This window comes from Furipterus horrens, unplaced genomic scaffold (assembly GCF_987537825.1).
Source record: "Furipterus horrens unplaced genomic scaffold, mFurHor1.1.pri manual_scaffold_8, whole genome shotgun sequence".
In the NCBI taxonomy this organism is placed as follows: domain Eukaryota; kingdom Metazoa; phylum Chordata; class Mammalia; order Chiroptera; family Furipteridae; genus Furipterus; species Furipterus horrens.
In genome coordinates this window covers 81271629-81293112 of record NW_028327178.1, presented here as the reverse complement: position 1 = coordinate 81293112, position 21484 = coordinate 81271629, and the positions used below count along the sequence as shown (strand labels likewise).

The 21484-nt window shown below is 46.0% G+C and overlaps 1 pseudogene; it reads left to right on the top strand.

Annotated features, from left to right (window-relative positions):
• Window positions 1-6459, top strand: part of LOC150003233 (maestro heat-like repeat-containing protein family member 7) — a 76461-nt pseudogene extending 70002 nt beyond the window's left edge.
• The last annotated feature ends 15025 nt before the right edge of the window (window positions 6460-21484 follow it).

The window sequence follows — 21484 nt, the reverse complement described above, 5'->3', positions numbered from 1 at the left end:
CGGTCTCTAACTTCTCTCCTTACTCCTAGTGTTCCCTTTCCAGGGGTTTACCAGACACAACCCCCAAACTGAACCACACGCACTGCAAGCTCAGCATGTCTCTTCCAAACTTATGACTTCCTGTTGCAATTCTGCTCTGTCCCTCTTGAGCCCCAAAGCTGAAACCCAGAATCGGCCTAGACGCCTTCATCTCCCTCACCTTCCACACTGGATCAATCTTAAATATCTTAAATACGTCTGAATCTGATTTTCCCTCCCCACCCCCACTGTCACTGCCTTTAGTTCAGGTCATGGATGTCTCTCAGCTAGGACTTGGGTCTAGCCCTCCAGTGGGTTTCCCAGCTTTTAATCTCACCTTTCCAATCCATTCCCCACTCAGGCCACCAGAGTGGTCTGGTGAAAACACACATCTGTTTATCTTGCTGAAAGGGCTTTACCGGCTCCCTTTTCTACAACAGGAATTCCCAGAGTGTCTTGTCTATGACAACAATTCTTTTGTTTCTTTTTATCCTTACCTGAGGACATGCTTATTGGTTTTTAGAGAGAAGGGAAGGGAGGGGGAGAGAGAGAGAGGGAGAGGAACATCGATGTGAGAGAGAAACATCGATCAGTTGCCTCTTGTATGCACCCTGACAGGCCCGGCCCCCAGACCTAGGCACGTACGCTGACTGGGAATAGAACCCGAGATCTCTTGGTTTATGAGATGATGCTCCAACCAAGTGAGCCGCAGCAGCCAGGGCTATGACACCAGTTCTATAGGATATGCCCTACTGGGGAGAAAGGACGTTCTCAGACGTCCCAAACTAGGTTTGGGAAACACTGCATTGTCATCTTCCTCTTGGGTATTTGCAGCACCATCAGCTCTTTGAAGTCTCTGAGATGTTCCGTGCTAAGGGCACGTTTCATGGCTGTTTAATTTACGGTTTTCCAAACTTATCTGGCCACACAGAACCCCTTTTCTAGGTAACACCTGAGAACATCCTAAGGTAGTAAAGTGCTGGATATGGCCCAGTACCTCTGCATAACATTTAGGAAGCTTTGCCATCTGGTCTCATTTACCCTCCCTGTTGTCATGGGCAGGGTTCCCCTGGATGCAGACTCTAAGACAGATTAGCACGCACAGGGTTTAAGAGGGTGCACCCTTGGGGTTAACACCTGCAGAAGGGAAAGCGAGGAGCAGGAGTGGTAGAGCAGTCAAGCCTCCTCGTGGTTGCAGGGAGGCCTCAGCCAGCACTGCGTGAGATTCCCCAAATTGGAGTCGGGGGTCATATCTTTACATCCTGCCTGTCTCTGGCCGCCAGCCCCCCTGGGAAGGGATGTGACCTTGGGTTAACGGTTTTCTTCAGCCAAAGCAATCTCCATAGCTGGGAGAATGCATTTTTCAAACCCAAAGGGAGATTTGGACCGAGCATGTCAGTATTCCCCATACCAACCTAACAAATATATACAAAATATCAGATTGGGAAGATGTTTCAGGACCACCATTCTCAGGAAGGCTCAAAATCTCCTCACCCAGTGTCTAATATCGTTACCATCATCTTACACAGAGAGAAAACGCCCTGGAGGAAGTGCTTGGCCAGGGCGCTAATTCACATACTTGCAGTGCCCAGGGACTGGGCAGACATGATCACGAGTGACGTGGCAGCGGTAGTGCCTGTGGCAGCCTGCAGGGCCCAGTCCCTGCTGAAAGCCCGAGTGGAGTGCTCCAACTCACTGTGCAGCCACTCTTGCCAGGTCCTCGCCTTCACAACAGAAGCTAGAAACCCAGATTTTTTTTTTTATTATTAGAGAGAGAAACATTGATTTATTGTTCCACTAATTGATGCATTCATTGGTTGATTCTTGTATATGCCCTGACCAGGGATCTGACCCATAACCTTGCCATATTGGGAAGACATTTTAACCAGCTGAGCTACTTGGCCAGAGTGAAACCCAGATTTTTATAAAACATTAATCAGTAATCAGTTTAGCTTGCTTAAAACACTGTGTGGGTCACCACTCGGCTGGTCACTTATGGCCCGTGGGCTGCCAGCTTGTGACTCTGCAGGATTCTCTGTCCCTAGTTTTGCTCACGTGAAGGTTAAGTTCTACCGTTTGGTTTAGGAAGGGGTTGGGAACCTAGTCATCAATTCATTCATTCACTCACTCACTCATCCATCCATCATCCAACAGTTTCTGGGCACCTGCAGCATGCCAAGTCCTGTGCAGGGCACTGAGGCCCTGAGTGCAGTGAGATGGCTCCTTCTCTCTGGGGAGCTTAGGATCCAGTGGAGGAAATGGGTATAAATAATTACAACACAATGTCATAGGTGCTGTGACAAAGATTGTGCAAGATGCTGCAGAAACATCACAGGTGCTAGAATCAGCTCTGCCTGAGGTTTGCGGGAGCTTCAGGGAGGAGCTGGCTTCTGAGCTGAGCCTCAAGGGATGAGAGGCAATTCCTCAGATGAAGAGAGGGAAGGGCGCTGCAGTTAGGAGCAACTGCTTGTATCAGGCACAGATCTGAGGAGAACTGGGCTACATCCTGGGACTGGAGCATAATGTGCATGGCAGGTGAAGGCAGTGCGGAAGTTGAGGCCGACAAGGGACATGATCATAAAGGCTTTGCGTCATGCCCAGGAGTTCACTCCCTGATGTGGAGATTGTCAACAGGGGAGTGATCAGATCAGATTTCTCTTCATTTCCCACAACAGCCTCTTAGCAAGATGTCTGCCCCCTAGTTTCTACTTGATCAAATTCATCCCAAGCCCCACTGTCAGATTATTTTGCCCAAATTATTGCTTTGCCATCACCTTATCAAGAATGAATGTTGGGCCCTGGCTGGTGTGGCTTAGCCGATTGAGCGCTCACCTGCAAACTAAAGGGCCTCTGGTTCAATTCCTGGTCAGGGCACATGCATGAGTTGCAGGCCAGGTCCCTGGTTGGGGGCGCGTGAGCAGCAACCATATGTTGATGTTTTCCTCCCTCTTCCTCCCTTCCTCCCCCTCTCTCTAAAAGTAATAAATAAAATCTAAAAATAAGAAAAAAAAATGAATGAATGTTGGCTTCCTATTTTCTAAAGCATAAGTCAGCCCTCTGCCTGCTTGGCTTTTAAGGGCCTTTAAGAACTTCCTCACTTTCCAGTTTATTCCCACCTGCTCTGCAACTTGAATCCTTCACCCTGGTCAGATCTTTCTCCTTATCGATCATGTCCCTTGTACGTCATGTGCATCCTCACCTCTGAATGGACTTGCATTTTAGAATTTTCCTTCCAGCTGCAGCAGGGGGGTGGGTTGGAAGAGGAGACACTCAAGGCAGAAAGACCACAAAAGTGATTTTTGTAATCTGCCAGGAGAAGATGAGGCCTGGCCTCTGGGGGCTCAGGCAGAGATTTTCAGGAGGCAAGAGGCCAGGGCTTGGCTGCCTGACAGTCACCATTCCCAGCTTCGGGAGGAGTGGATGAGTAATTAGTTCTCATGAGGGCTCAGCACTTTGGGGGTTCTCTTTGTCCCAGGTGAACACCCACCGAGACAGCGCCTTCACATTTCTCAACCAGAGCCTGGAGTATGCCAAGAATTCCCGAGCCTCTCTCCGGAAGTCCTCCGTCATGTTCATAGGTAACCTACCCGGGCACTAGTGCTGCTCCTGGGGCTCTGCACAATCTCCAACGTGGAAGGAAGCTGCCAGCCCTTTGGGCACCTGGATGGGTGCCTCCCCTGGGGTTTGAGGGTTGGTTAGCAGATAGTTGTGGTGCAAATTAGAAAGGTCTTCTCTCCTCTGAGATCACTGCGTGGACCACAGGCTGGATTCAGCCTGGAGTCCTTGTGCAGGTCAGAACCTTGACAACTATACATAGCAGAACAGTTCCCCCTGGAGTGCAGCCTAGGCCCAGGCGCAGCGGGGACCTGCCACTGTGGACGTGGAAAAGTGACGTCGAATCTCAGCTCCATGATGCCCCCTCTTTGAGCTCAGTTTTCTCACCTGTGAGATGGGGAGCAACTCCTGTTTCACAGACTAGACAAGAATTTTTTTTTCTTTTTTTTAACGTGAAGCCTGGCACGTCAAGGTGCTCACTCAGTGTTAGTTACCTTCATTCTCACCACAGTGCCAGGCTCTGTCTCTGTGTGGAAAAAACAAATAGCAGAGTCCCCTCACCCAGAATCCCCTGCAGGACCCGTCTGATGACATGCTGGGTATGTCTTCTCCCAGCTATACTCCCGCTCCCCACAAAATAATCACACACCCTTCACCGAAGACCAGGAAGCCCTGCTGCAAAGAGGCTTAGAGAGGATGATGCTCCCAGCCCTGTACTTTGTAAAGTGATGTTTCCTTGACTTTCCTCAAATCAGTTGCAGTTTTTTATCCATCCATCCATCCGTGGATCCCTTCGGTGGTTTGTTTAGCAAATGGTGGTTGACCCTCTATTCTGTGTCAGTCACTATGCTTAGTCCAGGGAAACAAAGAACCCTTCAGGGGGTGATGCCGTTCACATGATCAGTGATGGGACAGAGGAGTCATGCCTGGACTGGGGGAGCCCTCAGAATGTGGGGGCCTGTTCAGAGGCAGCTTCTCCCGGGGAGTGACATTACTTCCTAAATCTTGTTCCAAATTAATCACTTCTAAAAGTGTTGGTGTTTAACACCGCGGGAGTCTCCTCTCTGCCAGGCGCTGTGCTGGGGGAACAGAGTTGAGCAATGCCAGCCTTGCCCACAGACAGCCCCCACTGTGGGGCAGGACTCCAGCCTCCATGGGTGACCGATCTTTTGTGAGACTCTGAAGAAAGTTAGGAACACCTATTCTAGGAAAATGCATATCTGCATACAATTGTGCTCATGCTCTAGGATCCTTGGAGACTGCCCTCCCTCTCCCCCAGGGAGTTTAAGCTGAAGAAACCCCTGGTCTGATGGGAGAGTCATAAGTCACATGTAAAATACAACAGGCCATATACAGATAGAGAGAGACTCACAGGGACTCTGGGAACCCAGAGAAGCATTTAACCTAGCTTGGGGGCAGGGGCAGGAACGATTTCCTGGAGGAGCAACTATGTTGAGCTGAATATTCAAAAATAAATAGGAATTAGCCAGGTAAGAAAGTGTAGGAAGGGCCTTGCAAGAGGTATAGGCCATTTAAGGATCTGGTGGCACTTTGGGAGCCAGGCATGCAGGCTAGGGGCAGGGGAGGGCTAAGTAACATCGCTGAGGAGCTGGGTCTCAGCCCCTCCAGGGGCCCTGCCAACTGCCTGCCTGGAGGGTATGCCAGGCACTTGGTGTCTTTCATGTTATTGTGGTTCAAACTCCCCAGAGAAGGGGCAGCTGGGGCAGCACCGCCTCCAGTCTCAGGTGAGGATACTAAGGGCCAGTCTGACTAAGTGACTGCCTGGGGCTGTCTGTCAGAGTTGGCTACAGCCCACATCCTGCCCCTGTCCTGGTGCCATCCCTGCCCTTTGAGCCTGCCACCTCTCCCAGGGCCTCTGTTGCAGGGTCAGAATGAAGTTCTCCTTTTGTGTCCCCATTTGCAAGGCTGGAGAAGGGGAAGGGAGAGTTTCTCTGAGGAGGTCTGGTCCGAGGGTGGGATGGGGGTGGGGTCAGAGTAAGGAGGTAGATATGCTCACCTCTCGGATTATGCTCAAGGGTCCCTGGTCCCCTTCATGAAGATCGTAATGACGGAAGAGCATCTGCATGAAGTTAAAGCCGGTAAGTTGTGCTCTGCGTTGGTGAGATTTCAGGGGCCAGTGAGAGAATGCGTAGGCCCACAGTGGGTCATAGAAGAGGGAAGGGATAAGTCCCAAGGGAACGGTCCTCAGCTCAATTCAGTTGTGTTAAGTCTTTAGGCAGATGAGTACATGTTATGTACCATGGAGTCGCCAAGACAGAGGACATAGCCCCATCCTAAGGGAGCTTATAGTCTAAGAAACCAGACTCAGAGAACCAGACTCAAAATCACTTAGTTCAGGGCAAGCACTTCAGACTCTTAAAAGGGGAAGATTAATTTTGTAACTGGGAAAGCTGATGGGAAAACTGAAGGTAGGCTGGGGCACTCCAAGAAGACTTCCTGGAGGAGGCAGGTTTTGCTTCAGGCATTGAAGAAGCTGAGAGGAAGGTAAGATGAGGGGAGGTTGAACAAAGGGTGCCGAAGCCATGTCATGGAAGTGAGAAGGAAGGTAAGGTGTGAGACCCATGTGGAGACCTGGTCTTCACAAGTGGCCCCTTTCCTTCCCATGACTCAGCTCTGAAAAACTTGAGACAAGACCCAGAAGCCTCAGTATGTATCTGTGCGGCCCAGGCCCAGGACAACATCCTGGCCAGCTGTTGGCTGAACTCATCGCCACTGCCACATGGGGACTCAGCCATCATACATCGCGGGAGTCCTAATGATGAGAACCTGCCCACTTGCCATCGGCGGCGCTGCTGGATCATGCGGGCACTGGGCTTCTGATCGATGTCCTTGAAGCAGTGTTTTGATATGATATGGTTACAATAGTTCCAACTTTTTCCCCTATACTCCCCTCCACCCAGCACCCCCGCCCCAGCAATCCGCCCCCAAGTCCATACCCATGGCTCGTACGTACAAGTTCTCCTGCTTCACCCTTCTATGTATTCTTTTTATCCTTCTTCCCCCTTTAATAAATAATTAATGACTTTGATCGATGTCCTTGAAGCAGTGTTTTGATATGATATGGTTACAATAGTTCCAACTTTTTCCCCTATACTCCCCTCCACCCAGCACCCCCGCCCCAGCAATCCGCCCCCAAGTCCATACCCATGGCTCGTACGTACAAGTTCTCCTGCTTCACCCTTCTATGTATTCTTTTTATCCTTCTTCCCCCTTTAATAAATAATTAATGACTTTAAGAATAAAAAATAACAATCCTTCCCTCTTAGATATTAAGACCCTTTATAATCTTATAAAGGACAATGGGCGAAGGTCTCATGCTCCTCTAGCTGCTTCAAGCTGGACATGGTCATCATCCTACCTACCCTTGGGTCCAGAAATCCCTAATAAGAGTGGGGGTGTGGAGGGGAGGGTGGCCTTCCCACATGGGGAAGGATCGTGCAGACTCCAGGTCAGTTGGCTGTCTCCGGACAACGGCGTGCTTGGTTAAACAGGCTGGCATCCTTGTTGTATTCTGGGGGCAACATATTTGGCAAAAAGGGTTAAAAGACATCATTCAATCCATAACCACTAGATGACAAAAGGCAGGGATTAATTTTTCAATGTTCCACATTAGAGAAAAAAAAAAAAAAGGCTTCTTTGGAGGAAGGTGTGCTAGGCACATGTCACTTGTCCAAAACCCTTTTGCTCATTACACTTAGTTTTGGCTGAGGGAAATATTTTAGGTTTCCCCCCTCTCCGACCTCTGGGCCCTTTCAGTCCACGCCATTAGGATAGAAAAGAGAAACCAGTTTTAAAGTGAAGCCCACAGACCACCCCATTCTTCGCCAACCCAGCCACTTAGTTCAGCCAAACCGTTGAGTCTCAGGAGGCAGCGCTGCAGACAGGATTAAGTGAGGCCTATACGTGCAGACAATCACTTGGGTAATGCGGTCATAGGCTTATGCCCTTTGAAAACAGAAAACACATGTTAATTTATGTATTATAACCTACAAACAAGTCCCTAAATCTGTAAGACTGTCTTATTGGAAAGACATCCAGTTGCAAGGCACTTGACATTCTTCTTGCCTGTAACTTAAATATCTTTGATGATACCACAGACATGGTTTAACTTTCAAGTGAAAACATATTTTAAATAAAAAGAAACTTTAGAGACGGTTAGCTGCACTACTTTATAGTCTACCGCTGATCATTGTGATTTTCCTTGAATAATGGTTTTTTTCCCTAAGATTACCCTCCTTGTCATTAAAGGGACTGCATTAAGTCCATTTTTAATTTATTCTGTTCATTTGCATATACACAACAAGAGCAGCAAATGATCACTTACGATCTTTAGTTTTGCTTTGCTGGAACTTACGCAAGGAACATTTAGGGTGACCTTCAGTCTGCTCTTCAGGGCACAGAAGCTGGGCCACACACCTGGCATTCAGCCTTGCCTGTACACTCCTGTCTTTTCTAAGTCCTTCTGGTTTTTCATTGTGCCTTAAGGTCCCTTCTAGCCATCTTTCAGGAAAACAACCTTCGTTCCTTCCCTGGAAAGATTGCTGTGGACCGTACAACCAACCATGGTACCAGGCCTTTTATCTCGCGGGCTTTTATTACCTTCGAAAGTCATTCCCAGTTCCTCAGGGCTTTTTGGCAACAACCTGAGCCAAAGCATGTCTCCTTTAGGCTTGACATTCCAGTCACAGTCTTCGTCAAAAAAAAAAAGAAAAAAAAAAAAACAACCCTCTATTAACAACTGGTCTTATTAGTTTTATGCAAATAAACTTATGTTATTACTTACTTCTTTAGAATGCCAAACTCTGGAGGGATCAGAGAGGGAGAAAAATATACAGTGTGAAGGAAATTCCTTGTCCTTCTAATATTCACTAAACTGGCATTTCCATTTTTCATATTTTCATTTTTGCCCCACTAAAAATTTTTTTGTCTGTTTTCCCATTACAGTTGTCTCAAAATTTTCCCCCTCTTGCTTCCCTGTCCCTGTTCCCTCCCTCTCCAACATTTAGTCCCCACTCAGCTGTCCATGTCCGTGGGTCATCTATATATGTTCTTTGACTAGACCCTTCCCCTTCTTACCCCCTTCTCTCCCTCCCGCCTCCCCCCTTGTTACTATTAGTCTACTCCTTGTTTACATACCTGTGGTTCAATTTTGCTCATTTCTTTGTGTTGTTCATTAGTTTCCTGTAATAGGTGACAGCATAAGGTATTTTTCTTTCGTTGCCTGGCTTATTTCGCTAAGCATAATTCTCTCTAGTTCCATCCGTGTTGCTGCAAATGGTAGAAGTTCCTTCTTTCTCTCTGCTACATAGTACTCCATTATGTAAATGTACCACAATTTTTTGATCCACTCATCTACAGATGGGCACTTAGGTTGTTTCCAGCACTTGGCTATTGTAAATAGTGCTGCTATGAACATAGGGGTGCATAGGTTCTTTTGAATTGGTGTTTCAGGATTTTTTGGATATAATCCTAGCAATGGAATTGCTGGTTCAAAAGGCAGTTCCATTTTTAGTTTTTTGAGGGAATTCCAAACTGTTTTCCATAGTGGCTGCACCAGTCTGCATTCCCACCAGCAATGCACCAGGGTTCCCGTTTCTCCGCATCCTCTCCAGCACAAGTTGTTTGTTGATTTGTTGATGATGGCCATTCTGACTGGTGTGAGGTGGTATCTCCTTGTGGTTTTTATTTGCATCTCTCTGATGGCTAGTGATGTTAAGCATTCTTTTGTATGTCTATGGACCCTCTGTATGTCCTCTTTGGAGAAGTGTTTGTTCAGGTCCTTTGCCTATTTTTTAATTGGGTTGTCTGTATTGGGTGTTGAGTCGTGTGAGTTCTTTATATATTTTGGAGATGAATCCCTTGTCTGAGATGTCATTGGCGAATATATTTTCCCATATGGTTGGTTTCCTTTTCATCTTGCTGATGTTTTCTTTGGCTGAGCAGAAACTTTTTAGTTTGATGTAGTCCCACTTGTTTATTCTTTCCTTTATCTCCCTTGCCTTAGGAGATATATCAGTGAAAATGTTGCTACATGGGATATCTGAAATTTTCCTGCCTATTTTTTCCTCTAGGACTTTTATGGTATCACGGCTTACATTTAAGTCTTTGATCCATTTTGAGTTTATTCTGGTGTATGGTGTGAGTTGGTGGTCTAGTTTCATTTTTTTGCATGTCCCTGTCCAGTTCTCCCAACACCATTTGTTGAAGAGGCTCTTTTCACTCCATTTGATATTCCTTCCCACTTTGTCAAATATTAGTTGATCATATAGACCTGGGTTTATTTCTGGGCTCTCTATTCTGTTCCATTGATCTATATGTCTGTTCTTATGCCAGTACCAGACTGTTTTGATTACCGTGGCCTTGTAATATAGTTCGATATCAGGTATTGTGATTCCTCCTGCTGTGTTCTTTTTCCTCAAAACTGCTGTGGCTATTCAAGCTCTTTTTTGGTTCCATATAAATTTTTGAAGTATTTGTTCTAGGTCTGAGAAATATGTCATTGGCATTTTAATAGGGATTGCATTGAATCTATAAATCGCTTTGGGTAGTATGGCCATGTTAATGATGTTGATTCTTCCCATCCATGAGCATGGTATATGCTTCCATTTATTTGTATCTTCTTTAATTTCTTTCTTCAGTGTTATGTAGTTTTCTGAGTACAGGTCTTTTATCTCCTTGGTTAAGTTTCTTCCTAGATACCTTATTTTTCTTGTTGCTGTGGTAAATGGGATTTTTCTTTCAGTTTCTCTCTCTGAGTTTTTATTGTTGGTGTACAGAAATGCCTTCAATTTCTTAATATTGACTTTGTACCCTGCTATTTTGCCGAGTTCACTTATTAGGTTGAGTAGTTTCTTTGTGGAGTCTGTAGTGTTTTCTATGTACACTATCATGTCATCTGCAAATAATGACAGTTTTACTTCCTCTTTTCCAATTTGGATGCCTTTTATTTCTCTTTCTTGTCTGATTGCTGTGGCTAGAACTTCCAAGACTATGTTGAATAGGAGTGGAGAGAGTGGGCATCCTTGTCTTGTTCCTGACCTCAGGGGGAATGCTCTCAGCTTTTGCCCATTGAGTATGATGTTGGCTTCAGGTTTCTCATATACGGCCTTTATTATGTTGAGGTATGCTCCCTCTATTCCCATTTTGCTGAGAGTTTTCATCATAAATGGGTGTTGTACTTTATCAAATGCTTTTTCTGCATCTATTGATATGATCATGTGGTTTTTGTCTTTCATTTTGTTTATGTGGTGTATTACGTTTATTGATTTGCAAATGCTAAACCATCCTTGCATCCCTGGGATGAATCCCACTTGATCGTGGTGTATGATCTTTCTAATGTGTTTCTGGATCCGGTTTCCCAATATTTTGTTGAGGATTTTAGCAACTATGTTCATCAGCGATATTGGCCTGTAGTTTTCTTTCTTTGTTGTGTCTTGACCTGGTTTTGGAAGTAGGGTTATACTTGCTTCATAGAACGAGTTTGGGAGTCTCCCCTCTTCTTGGATCTTTTGGAATAGTCTGAGGAGGATAGGAGTTAGTCCTTTCCTAAATGTTTTGTAGAATTCCCCTGTGAAGCCATCCGGCCCAGGGCTTTTGTGTGCTTGGAGTTTTTTGATTACTGCTTCAATTTCACTAGCTGTTATTGGTCTATTCAGACTTTCTGCTTCTTCTTGATTCAGTTTGGGAAGACTATAGGTTTCCCGGAATTTGTCCATTTCCTCTAGGTTGTCAAATTTCTTGCCATACAGCTGTTTGTAATAATTTCTTACAATCCTTTGTATTTCTGTGGTATCGGTTGTGATTTCTCCTCTTTTGTTAATGATTTTATTTATTTGGGTCCTCTCTCTTGTTTTCTTGATGAGCCTGGTTAAAGGTTTGTCAATTTTGTTTATCTTTTCAAAGAACCAGCTCCTACTTATGTTGATTTTTCGAATCGTTAGTCTCTATGTCATTTAATTGGGCTCTGATCTTGATGATTTCCTTCCTTCTACGTGATCTGGGCTTTGCTTGTTGTTCTCTCTCTAGTTCTTGTAGCTGGAGGATTAAATTTTTTATTAGAGATTTCTCTATCTTTTTTAGGTAGGCCTATATTGCTATGAACTTTCCTCTCAGAACTGCTTTCGCTGTATCCCATAGGTTTTGGGCTGTTGTGTGTTCATTATCATTATTTTCCAGAAACTTTTTGATTTCTTCCTTGATGTCATTGTTAACCCATTTATTATTTAATAGCATGTTATTCATTCTCCATGAGTTTGAATGTTTTTGAGTTTGTTCCTTGAGGTTGACTTCCAATTTTAAGCCGTTGTGACCTGAGAAGATGCTTGATATACTTTCTATTTTCTTGACTTTGTTGAGGCTTGTTTTGTGTCCTATATGTGGTCTATCTTTGAAAATGTTCCATGTGCACTTGAGAAGAATGTATATTTTACCTCTTCGGGGTGAAAAGTTCTATATATATCGACTAAGTCCATTTGATCTAGAGTGTTGTTCAGTGCCTCAATATCTTTGGTGTTTCTTTGCTTTGAAGATCTGTCCATTGTTGACAATGGGGTGTTAAAGTCCGCTACTATGAGTGTGTTGCTGTCTATATCTTTCTTGGAGTCTTTCAAATTTTTCCTTACATATTTGGGTGCTCCTAAGTTGGGTGCATATATATTTATGAGGGTTATATCTTCTTGATGGACTTTTCCCTTAAGTATTATGAAATGCCCTTCTTTGTCTCTTTTTATGGCCTTTGCTGTGAAATCTGTTTTGTCTGATATAAGTATTGCTACCTCAGCTTTTTTTTCATGTCCATTTGCTTGAAATACTTTTTTCCATCCCTTCACTTTTAGTCTGTGTAGATCTTTTGTTCTAAGGTGGGTCTCTTGTAGACAGCATATATGTGGGTCATGCTTTCTAATCCATTCAGTTACCCTATGTCTTTTGATTGGTGCATTTAAGCAGTTTACATTTAAGGTTATTATTGATAGGGACTTATTCATTGTCATTTTCCCCCTTTGTACTTGTGTTCCTTTCTGTCTCTCTCTGTTTCTTTATCTTCTTGAAGCAGACCTTTTAGCATCTCTTGCAATGCTGGTTTGGTGGAGATGTATTCTTTAACCTTCTTTTGTCTTGGAAGCTCCTTATTTCACCCTCCATTTTAAATGAGAGCTTTGCAGGGTAGAGTATTCTTGGTTGTAGGCCTTTGTTTTTCATTGCTTGGAATATTTTTTGCCATTCCCTTCTGGCTTGTAGTGTTTCTGCTGAGAAATCTGATGATAGCCTTATTGGAGCTCCCTTGTATGTTATTAGTTGTTTCTCTCTTGCTGCTTTTAGGATTCTCTCTGTCTTTGAATGTTGCCATTTTAATTATGATGTGTCTTGAAGTGGGCCTGTTGGGGTTCATCTTCACTGGGACCCTCTGTGCTTCCTGGACTTGTGTGACTCTTTCCTCGTGTTAGGGAAGTTTTCTGTCATTAGTTTTTCAAAGAGGTTTTCTATCTCTTGCTCTTCTTCTTCTCCTTCTGGAATTCCTATGATACGGATATTATTACGTTTCATATTGTCCTGCAGCTGTCTTAGAACCTCTTCAGTCTTGTTCAGTCTTTTTTCATTCTGTTGTACTGTCTGGGAGTTTTTGTCTACGTTGTCCTCTAGCTCGCTGATCCGGTATTCTGCTTCCTCTAGCCTGCTTTTAATTCCTTCTACTGTGTTCTTCAGTTCAGAGATCGTATTCTTGATTTCCTCCTGGCTCTTATTCATAGCTTCTCTGTCCTTTTTCATGCTGGTGTAATTCTCAGTAAGTTCCTTGTAGTTTTTCTGGAGTTCCTTGTAGTTTCCGTGGAGTTCTTTGTAGTTTCCGCTGAGCTGATTCAGCTTCTCCATAATCCATGTTTTGAATTCCATATCTGATAGTTGGCTCCCCTCTATTTCATTTAGCACTCTTTCTGGGGATTCTACCTTTCCTTTTGATGGGGGGTTGTTTCTCTGTCTCCCCATTTTTGTGACTCCTATTGTTTGTTGGTGCTTCTTAGAATGATCTGCACTTCCTGGCTCTGCCCCTGGTGGCGTCAGAACCTGTATCAGCCTGGGCCTAGGTAGCCTTTTGGAGACTTCCAGGGATCTACTGCCTTTGTCTGTCTTCTTTAGTTGTTAATCTACTCAATCTATGAGTAGCCGTCAGGCTTAAGGACCGTGTGTGTGGCAGCTTAATTCCTGTAGGCAGGGATTCTATTTCCCCTCAGGCTGACGCCACTCAGAGGGGAATGGTCTGCCTGCAGTTCTGGGGATGGGTCAGCACTGGGACCGGGTCGGCTGCTCCTCCAGTTCTCCCCTCAAAGCCACAGCGTCAAACTCTCCCCAGTGTCTTCAGTCCTCTCTGCCTTCCCTCTGATTGAGCCCAGGGTAAGTGGGGGCCAAAATAGTTTTGTATGTGATTCACTTAAGAGCTCTTTTTCTCCTGCTGTTCCTCTCTGGCTAGCAAGAAACCCTGTGGCTTTTCACTTTCCACAGTTGGATGCTATTTTACTTTCCACTCTGTCGCTGTAGGCTGGGAAGCTCAGCTGGGGGTTTAGACCCTGTCCTTCTCAGGGGGAACCCCCGGCTGCTGAGCTGTTTCTCAGTCCCTTCAGCTGCTACCCGTGTGAGCCCAGCCAGTCCTTCTGCATCTCCGCACTCCCTACTGGTCACGTTGGGATGTTGTGGCCTTTTCTGTCTCTCCATGGTTATAAGACTTCTTTTCAGCCGGTGTTTGTTTGGTTATTCCAGATGATTTCTCCAAAATTAAGTTGTAAATCCAGACTGGTCCTGGGAGGAGGTTCGTGTAGCTTCCACTTACTCCTCCGCCATCTTGCATCTCCGTCTGTGTTGTCCTTTATTTTATTTGTTTAATCTGTCTGGTTGTATTTCAGCTACTCTTTGGTGGGTCTTTTCCTCTGGTTAGTTGATTGAGAGTCACTCTGCCCACCTTGTCTTGAGATCTTTTGTGGAGGTGCTGTTAAAACGTAATCACACAACCCAGGCAAGAAACCCACACCCTCCAATATCTCCCCCAACTACAATCTCACTATAGGTTGCAAATGAGCCCGTATTAATATACTTGTGGAGATACTGGGACTCTTATTTCATAGGAGAAACAGATAGGAGTGTTTTAAATGAAGGGAGGGTAATTTTTGAGAGCGAAGGTGATAGAGTAATAATATTAGCAATTGGGATCAAGGCTATGCAAGACAGCAATTAACATTTACACTGTATGTTTGAAAAGGAGGAGAGGGTTCCAGTATGTAGTGAGAAAGTGGAAGTGTATAGTATTAAGATTATATAATAGGTATATGCTATATGTTTAGTGTGGAAGGGAGGATAGACACAACAGACATCCAGGTAGACAGACAGCCAAAAATTGAAGCAGAGGACTGAGGGGGTTAGAAGGTAGGAAAGAGATTGAGAAAGAATTTTTCAAGAATAAAAATACAGAGTAGAGAATAGCAGGACAGGAAGGGAGAGAGGAAAGAGAGAGGGAAAGTAGAGAAGAGGAGGGTAGGAAAGAGAACGAAAGAAGAAGGGGAGGGAGAAGAGGGGGGAATGGATTAAAATTTAAAAAAATTAGAAGATTAATACATGATATAAAATAGTGAGATAGAGAGAAAGAGAGGATATATATAGAGAGGACTAAGAGATGGGAAAGGGAATAAAAAAAATAAATGAATGGAGAGGGAGAGGGGGGCAAAATAAAGAGAAATATTAATAAAATTAAAAGTATGTAGAAAGAAAGATGGGACGAAAGAAGAGGATGAGGGAGGGAAAGAACATGGGGGAAGGAAGGAAATTGAGAGGAAGAGGAGATATTAAGGAGGGAAAAAATTGAAATTGAAGAGTTGACAAAAGATAGGATGAAGGAGAGAAATACAAGAGGGAGAGAAAGGAGAGAAGGGATGGGGAGGAAAGAGAAAAAGGGTAAGAAGGGGATGGTGAAGAGGGAGGGAAATAGATTAGAATTAAAATTAAAAAATTAAAAGATCAGAAAATAAAGTGGACTAGGGAGGAAGAAAGAAAGAAAGACAGAATATATATAGGGAGAGAAGGAAAACAGGGAAAGGGAAGAAAGAAAAACAAACGATGAGGGAAGGGGGACAAAATAAAGAAAGAAATTTAATAAAATTGAAAGTGCTTAGCGCGGAAGAAGGAAAGAGAGAGAAAGGCAACGGAGAGGACGAGAATAGGGGGGAGGGAAGGGGATAAGAAGAAGAGAATAGGAAGGAATGGGAAAGAACTTGAAATTAAAAAATTAACAAAGAATAGGATGAAGGGGAGACATGCTAAAGGGAGGGAAGGGAGGGAAGAGGAGGGGAGAAGAGAAGAGAGAATAAGAAAGGACGGGAGGGTCAGTAATAGAGAGAGTAAGAAATAAAAGAATGAGATGATTTTAACTCAATTCAACTTTTGGGCACAGTCTCTGTATTTTTTTTTTTTGTTGTTGTTGTTTGTTTGCTTTTTGTTTTTCCTTCCTTCCTTCCTGGGTCCACCCCTATTCAAAATTCCATGGGTTTCAAATCTTTTCTGGTTGGTTGGCTGGCTGTGGGAACTTCCTGCTTGATTCTGGGGTTGCTAGTCTTTTATTCGTGGGCCTACTGCTGCTCTGTTGTGAGCTGCGTTTAGTTGTCCCCTCCTGTGGCACCCTCAGCCCTCCTCAGGCTTGTCCAGCTACACCTTCCCACTGTTGGACCAGCCTGCGCCTGCCAGCGATCCCCGCCCTGCCTCCAGTCCTGTGTCTATTCGCGGGCTACAGCTTCCGCTCTCTTCCCCTTCTATATGCCTGCACGCCCTACCTCTCTCCCTGTCTCAAGACCGTCCCTTTGTTCTGCAGGACTCTGACGCAGTCGGTCAAAGCACCGGGCCCAGTGGCACTCTCCTGCCCAGGACCTCTCCCCTAGTCTGGAGCTCTGCAGCGGCTTTCCTGCGTGGGCTCTTCTCCTTGCCCCAAAACTGTCTCTATTCTGAGATACAGCTTCCGCTGGCTTCCCTGTCTATAGGCCTGCGCGCTCTATCTCCTTCCCCGCCCCAGCACCATCCACTTGTTCTGCAGGACTCTAGTGTGGTCGGTCAACGTGGCGTTCTCCTACCCAGGAGCTCTCCAGCAGTCTGGAGCTCTGCAGTGGCCTTTCCCTGTGGGCCCTTCTCCCAGCCCTAAAACATCTCCATTCCCGAGCCACAGCCTCCGCTCGCTTCCCTGCTTACACGCCCAACGCGCCCTATCTCTCTCCTAGCCCCGAACCCACCCTTTGTTTCTGTGGGATTCTAGCGCCATCACTCAAAGCGCCGGGGGCATGCACTGCTCTCCTGCTCAGAAGCTCTCCCCTGGTCCGGAGTTCCGCAGCGGCTTTTCTGCACAGCCCGTCTCCTTGCCCCCAAACTGTCCCTCTGTCCTATAGGGCCCTAGCGCGGGTGCTGCGTGCGCCCGGAATGCCGAGCTTTCAGTCGGAGGTTGCAGCTGAGGAGGCCTCCCTCTAGACTCAGATCACACAGTTTCTCCCAGTCCTGGTTGTTCACTGTTCTTCCACTCCCCTGGCTTTTTCAGCCGAATCCTCTCCCTAACTCCCTACGAGACTTCACTTACCAGTGCGCCCCTAGCAGGGGGAGCCTCCAAGTAGCTCTCGGCTATTGAGCCCTTGGGCATGGTACTGCAGACGACTGGGTCCCGGAATGACTCAGCCTGCAGTGTGTGGTAAACCCCTCCACCCCCCTCCACGCTGCTCCCACACTCCCCTCCCTGTTCACGCTATCGGCGATCCACACCCACTCAGTCACTCCTCTCCGCATTCGTTCCTGGAGTCTCTCCTTAACAGGAGCGAGCAGAGAACACTGCCTCTACTCCACCGCCATCTTAGCCACCTCAGGAAACATTCTTTATAGTTTATATATTCACCTCCTTTTGTTTTAATCCCAAGTAAGTAATCGTGTATTATAATAAATATTGGAATGTGCCTGTGAGCTCATTTCTTACCCTCCCTATTGATTTCTATACTTGTAAAACTCAATAAAAGGAGAGGTCCTTGAGCTGCTCATTGCTGACCTGCCAGAGCGTACGGCAGCCTTCCAACTGACTCATTCTCCCTGCTGGAATTACTTCTGCATCTTCGACTATATTTAATACAACAAACACCAAGGCCCCCGCCACGCTCATTATAAATGCCACCTGGCTTACCTCTCTCCACTGAGTGTTTCCTTGTGGGAGAGGCCCCAGGGTCGGGGGCAGTTGTTGCTCTGTGCCACGAGTCTTTGAGTAGAGCGTGGCCTTCCTTGTTGACTCAGTCAGCATTTACAAACTCACACAGGCTATCTGTCCACATTTTATAGGTGGGGAAGCTGAGGCTCGGAGAGGTGTGGTGGCTTGCTCAAGGCCACACAGTAAGTTTGTTGGCAGTTTCGATTTTCCCTCCCCAACAGGGAGAGCATAAGAACAAAAGGAGAAGATGATTTGGGTGGTTTTTGAGGGAGGAAAAAAAGAGACACCTCCCACCCCATGACATCATGCATATCCCAGAATCTGAATCTCTGAGTCCTACCCTCAGATCTTTGCACGAAGATTGGTTGCCATTCATTTGGGCAACATTTATTGAGCAGCTAACCTGGACCAGGTTTGCTCTGGGTGCTGGAGATACAAACATAAACGAGACCCAACCCCAGGCCCTGGGCAATTTATGGTCTGATGCAATGGTTTCCCCCAAGGGCGTGATTTTTGATCCCCTGGGAATATCTGACAATGTCTGGAGACAGTTTTGGTTGGTATGACTTGGAGAAAGAGATGCTAATGGCATCCGTGGGTAGAGGCCAGTGATATTGCTAAACATCCTAAAATATTTACATAGGAAAGCCCCCACAGGGAAGAATCATTCACCCCAAATTGTCAAAAGTGCCGGCGTTGGGAAACTTTGGTTTAATGGAAGTACAAGAGATATAAAGACACCAACAGCCCAGCAGGTCAGGACTGTGGTGAAGGGAAGCATGGAGCTGTGAAATCCAGAGGAGGTATATAGACCAGCTTGGGGTTAAGGTGCTCCTCCACTGGGTTTGGAAAAATGACCACATGGTGGGTGTGTATGGAGAACAGGGCACATGGGGCCAAGGCCCGAGTGCAGATACATATGTGCAACCAAGCCCAGCGGGAGGGAAGAGGAGGGCAAGTGTTGGCCACTGTGGCCTTGGAGGCTGTGTTAAGCAGGGAGACTCCATTCAGAGAGCAGTGGGAAGGCATCATGGGGAGGGGAGAGGCAAGCAGGGGAGAACTGTGGGCATATTTCTGCTTTAGAATGCTCCCTCCTCATGGGGATACAGGAATTCGTAGGCATTGCTGGTGGGAGGCTAGATAAGTGCAGCCATTCTGGACAGGAATCTGTCTCTCTTCAGTCATATTAACTTTATGTATACCCAATGACCCCGAAATTCCACTTGTGGGCGCACATCTCAGGGAAATCCCCTCATTGGTCCACAAAGAGCAATGTATGAGGAAGTCTATCACAGTTATTTGTGGTGCCTGGGAGAGTAGGAGAGTAGGACCTGGGTATCCATCCTCAGGAGTGAGTGGGTGCCATGGAGTACCACGGAGCAGTTAGAGGCAGTGGGGGTACATGTAACACCGTGGATGGAACCTAAAACTTAGTGCTGAGTGAAAAAAGCATGTTAAAAAATGTATGGCCCTGGCTGGGTGGCTCAGTTGGTTGGAGCATTGTCCCATACACCAAAAAGGTTGTAGGTTTGATTCCCAGTCAGGGCACATACCTGGTTGTGGGTTCAATCCCCAATCCGGGTGAGTATGGAGGTCAACTTATTGAGGTTTGTCTCTCACATCTATGTTTCTCTCTCTCTCCATTCCTCTCTCTCTCTCAAATCAATAAACATCTTCCAATGAGGGTAAAAAAAGAAGTATGCACAGAAGTTGCATTTTGCAAGAACATACACATTAAAGCCCATTAGATACACCAGGCAGAATGGCCATCATCAACAAATCAACAAACAACAAGTGCTGGCGAGGATGCAGAGAAAAGGGAACCCTAGTGCACTGCTGGTGGGAATGCAGACTGGTGCAGCCACTATGGAAAACAGTATGGAATTACCTCATAACTCTAAAAATGAAACTGCCTTTTGAACTAGCGATTCCACTGTGAGGACTATACCCGAAGAATCCTGAAACACCAATTCAAAAGAACCTATGCACCCCTATATTCATAGCCACACTGTTCATAATAGCCAAGTGCTGGAAACAACCTAAGTGCCCATCTGTAGGTGAGTGGATCAAAAAATTGCGGTACATTTGCACAATGGAATACACTATGCAGCAGAAAGAAAGAAGGAACTCCTGCTGTTTGTAACAACATGGATGGAACTGGAGAGAATTATGCTTAGTGAAATAAGCCAGGCGATGAAAGAAAAATACCATATGATATCACCTGGTACAGGAGACTAATGAACAACACAAACAAATGAACAGAATTGAACAAGGAGCAGAGTAACAGTTATCAGGGGGGTGGGGGGAGGGAGGGAAGGGGGGTGAGTAGGGGAAGGGTTTAGTAAAGGAAGTAGTATAAATAACCCACGGACACGAACAACGGGGTGGGGATTGACTGGGAGAAGGGGTGGGTTAGGTGGGGGGTAACAATGAGGGAAAAAGTGGGCAATTGTAATAGAAAAACAATAAAAATAAAATAAAATAAACACATTAGAGTGGTGAGAGGGGATGAAGAGGGCTCTGGGGCAAAACAGGAATAATGAAAAAAATGAGCAATAGAAAGCTCACTCTAAGTGGAATGAAAGGGTGGGGCAGCAGGTGGCGGCAGTTGTATGGACAAGAGCTTCATCTCCAGGGTTTTAAAGGCTGGGAGTTTAGGCGAGGTCTTAAGGGAGAGCTCAGGAGAATATCTGTCAGCTTTCCCAGGTGTATCCTTTCTGGGTTGTGGTCTCTGTTGATTGGTCAGCATCAGGGCAGGGGAGTCATTAGTCATAGCAGCTGGACCTGGCATCACCCACCTGGTTTTGTTGCTTTTCTGGGGCTGGAGCTGAAATACAGCTGAGGCCTAGATGTTATCTGTAGGGACGTCACCTTCTGTATCTGGCTGTAAATTGCTTGGCCAGTTTGTTCAGCTATGTCTCAGTTTCCCCCATTCCACTTGCCAAGGAATTTTCCTAGCTTCTCACTATCCTGCCTCATCCCAGGTAACATTGACTCCTCTGTGCAGACCTGTAAGCAGCCCTGGTTTCCCCTGGTCTGCGGCCTGTCTGCCTTTCCTTCTAGACCAGGCTGTGGGCCTCCTGACGCTTAGCACCCAATGCGGGGCTGGCAGCCATTTGCTGGGTAACCCAGTGTCTGCAGAAAGGCTCACCTGGTCTGGAGACATTGTTTCCATCTCAACTGCGGGTGGTAGGGGTTGGTTAATCTTGGAAATATTATACAACATGTCTGATTACATCACTTATTTCCCCCAAACTCTCCAAAAGGTCCCATCGCACAGAGGAAAACCCCAGTCCTCCGAATCACGCCCATCATCCCTCCCTCTTCACCTCCTTTCTCATTCTGCTCCCTGAAGCTCCCCTTGCTGGGGCTCCGCCCTGACTGTTCCCTCCACAGGGAATGCTCCCATCCCCCACCCCGACACACATATCTGGGCCACTCCACGCTTTCTTTGCTTGAATGCCTGTCCACCAGTTTAAATGTTTACTCCCATAGCTCTTGCTACCGCCTGACAAAGTCTCACATCTTATTTATTTATTGTCTGTCTCTCCTCACTACCTTATCAACTCCTAGGAGGCTGGGATTTTATCTGCTTTGCCCAGCCCTGTATACCCACAGAATACAACCGTCCTGGAAATCCAGAAGGAGCTTAGGCAATATGTGTTAATCTGCTGAACAAGCGAACGA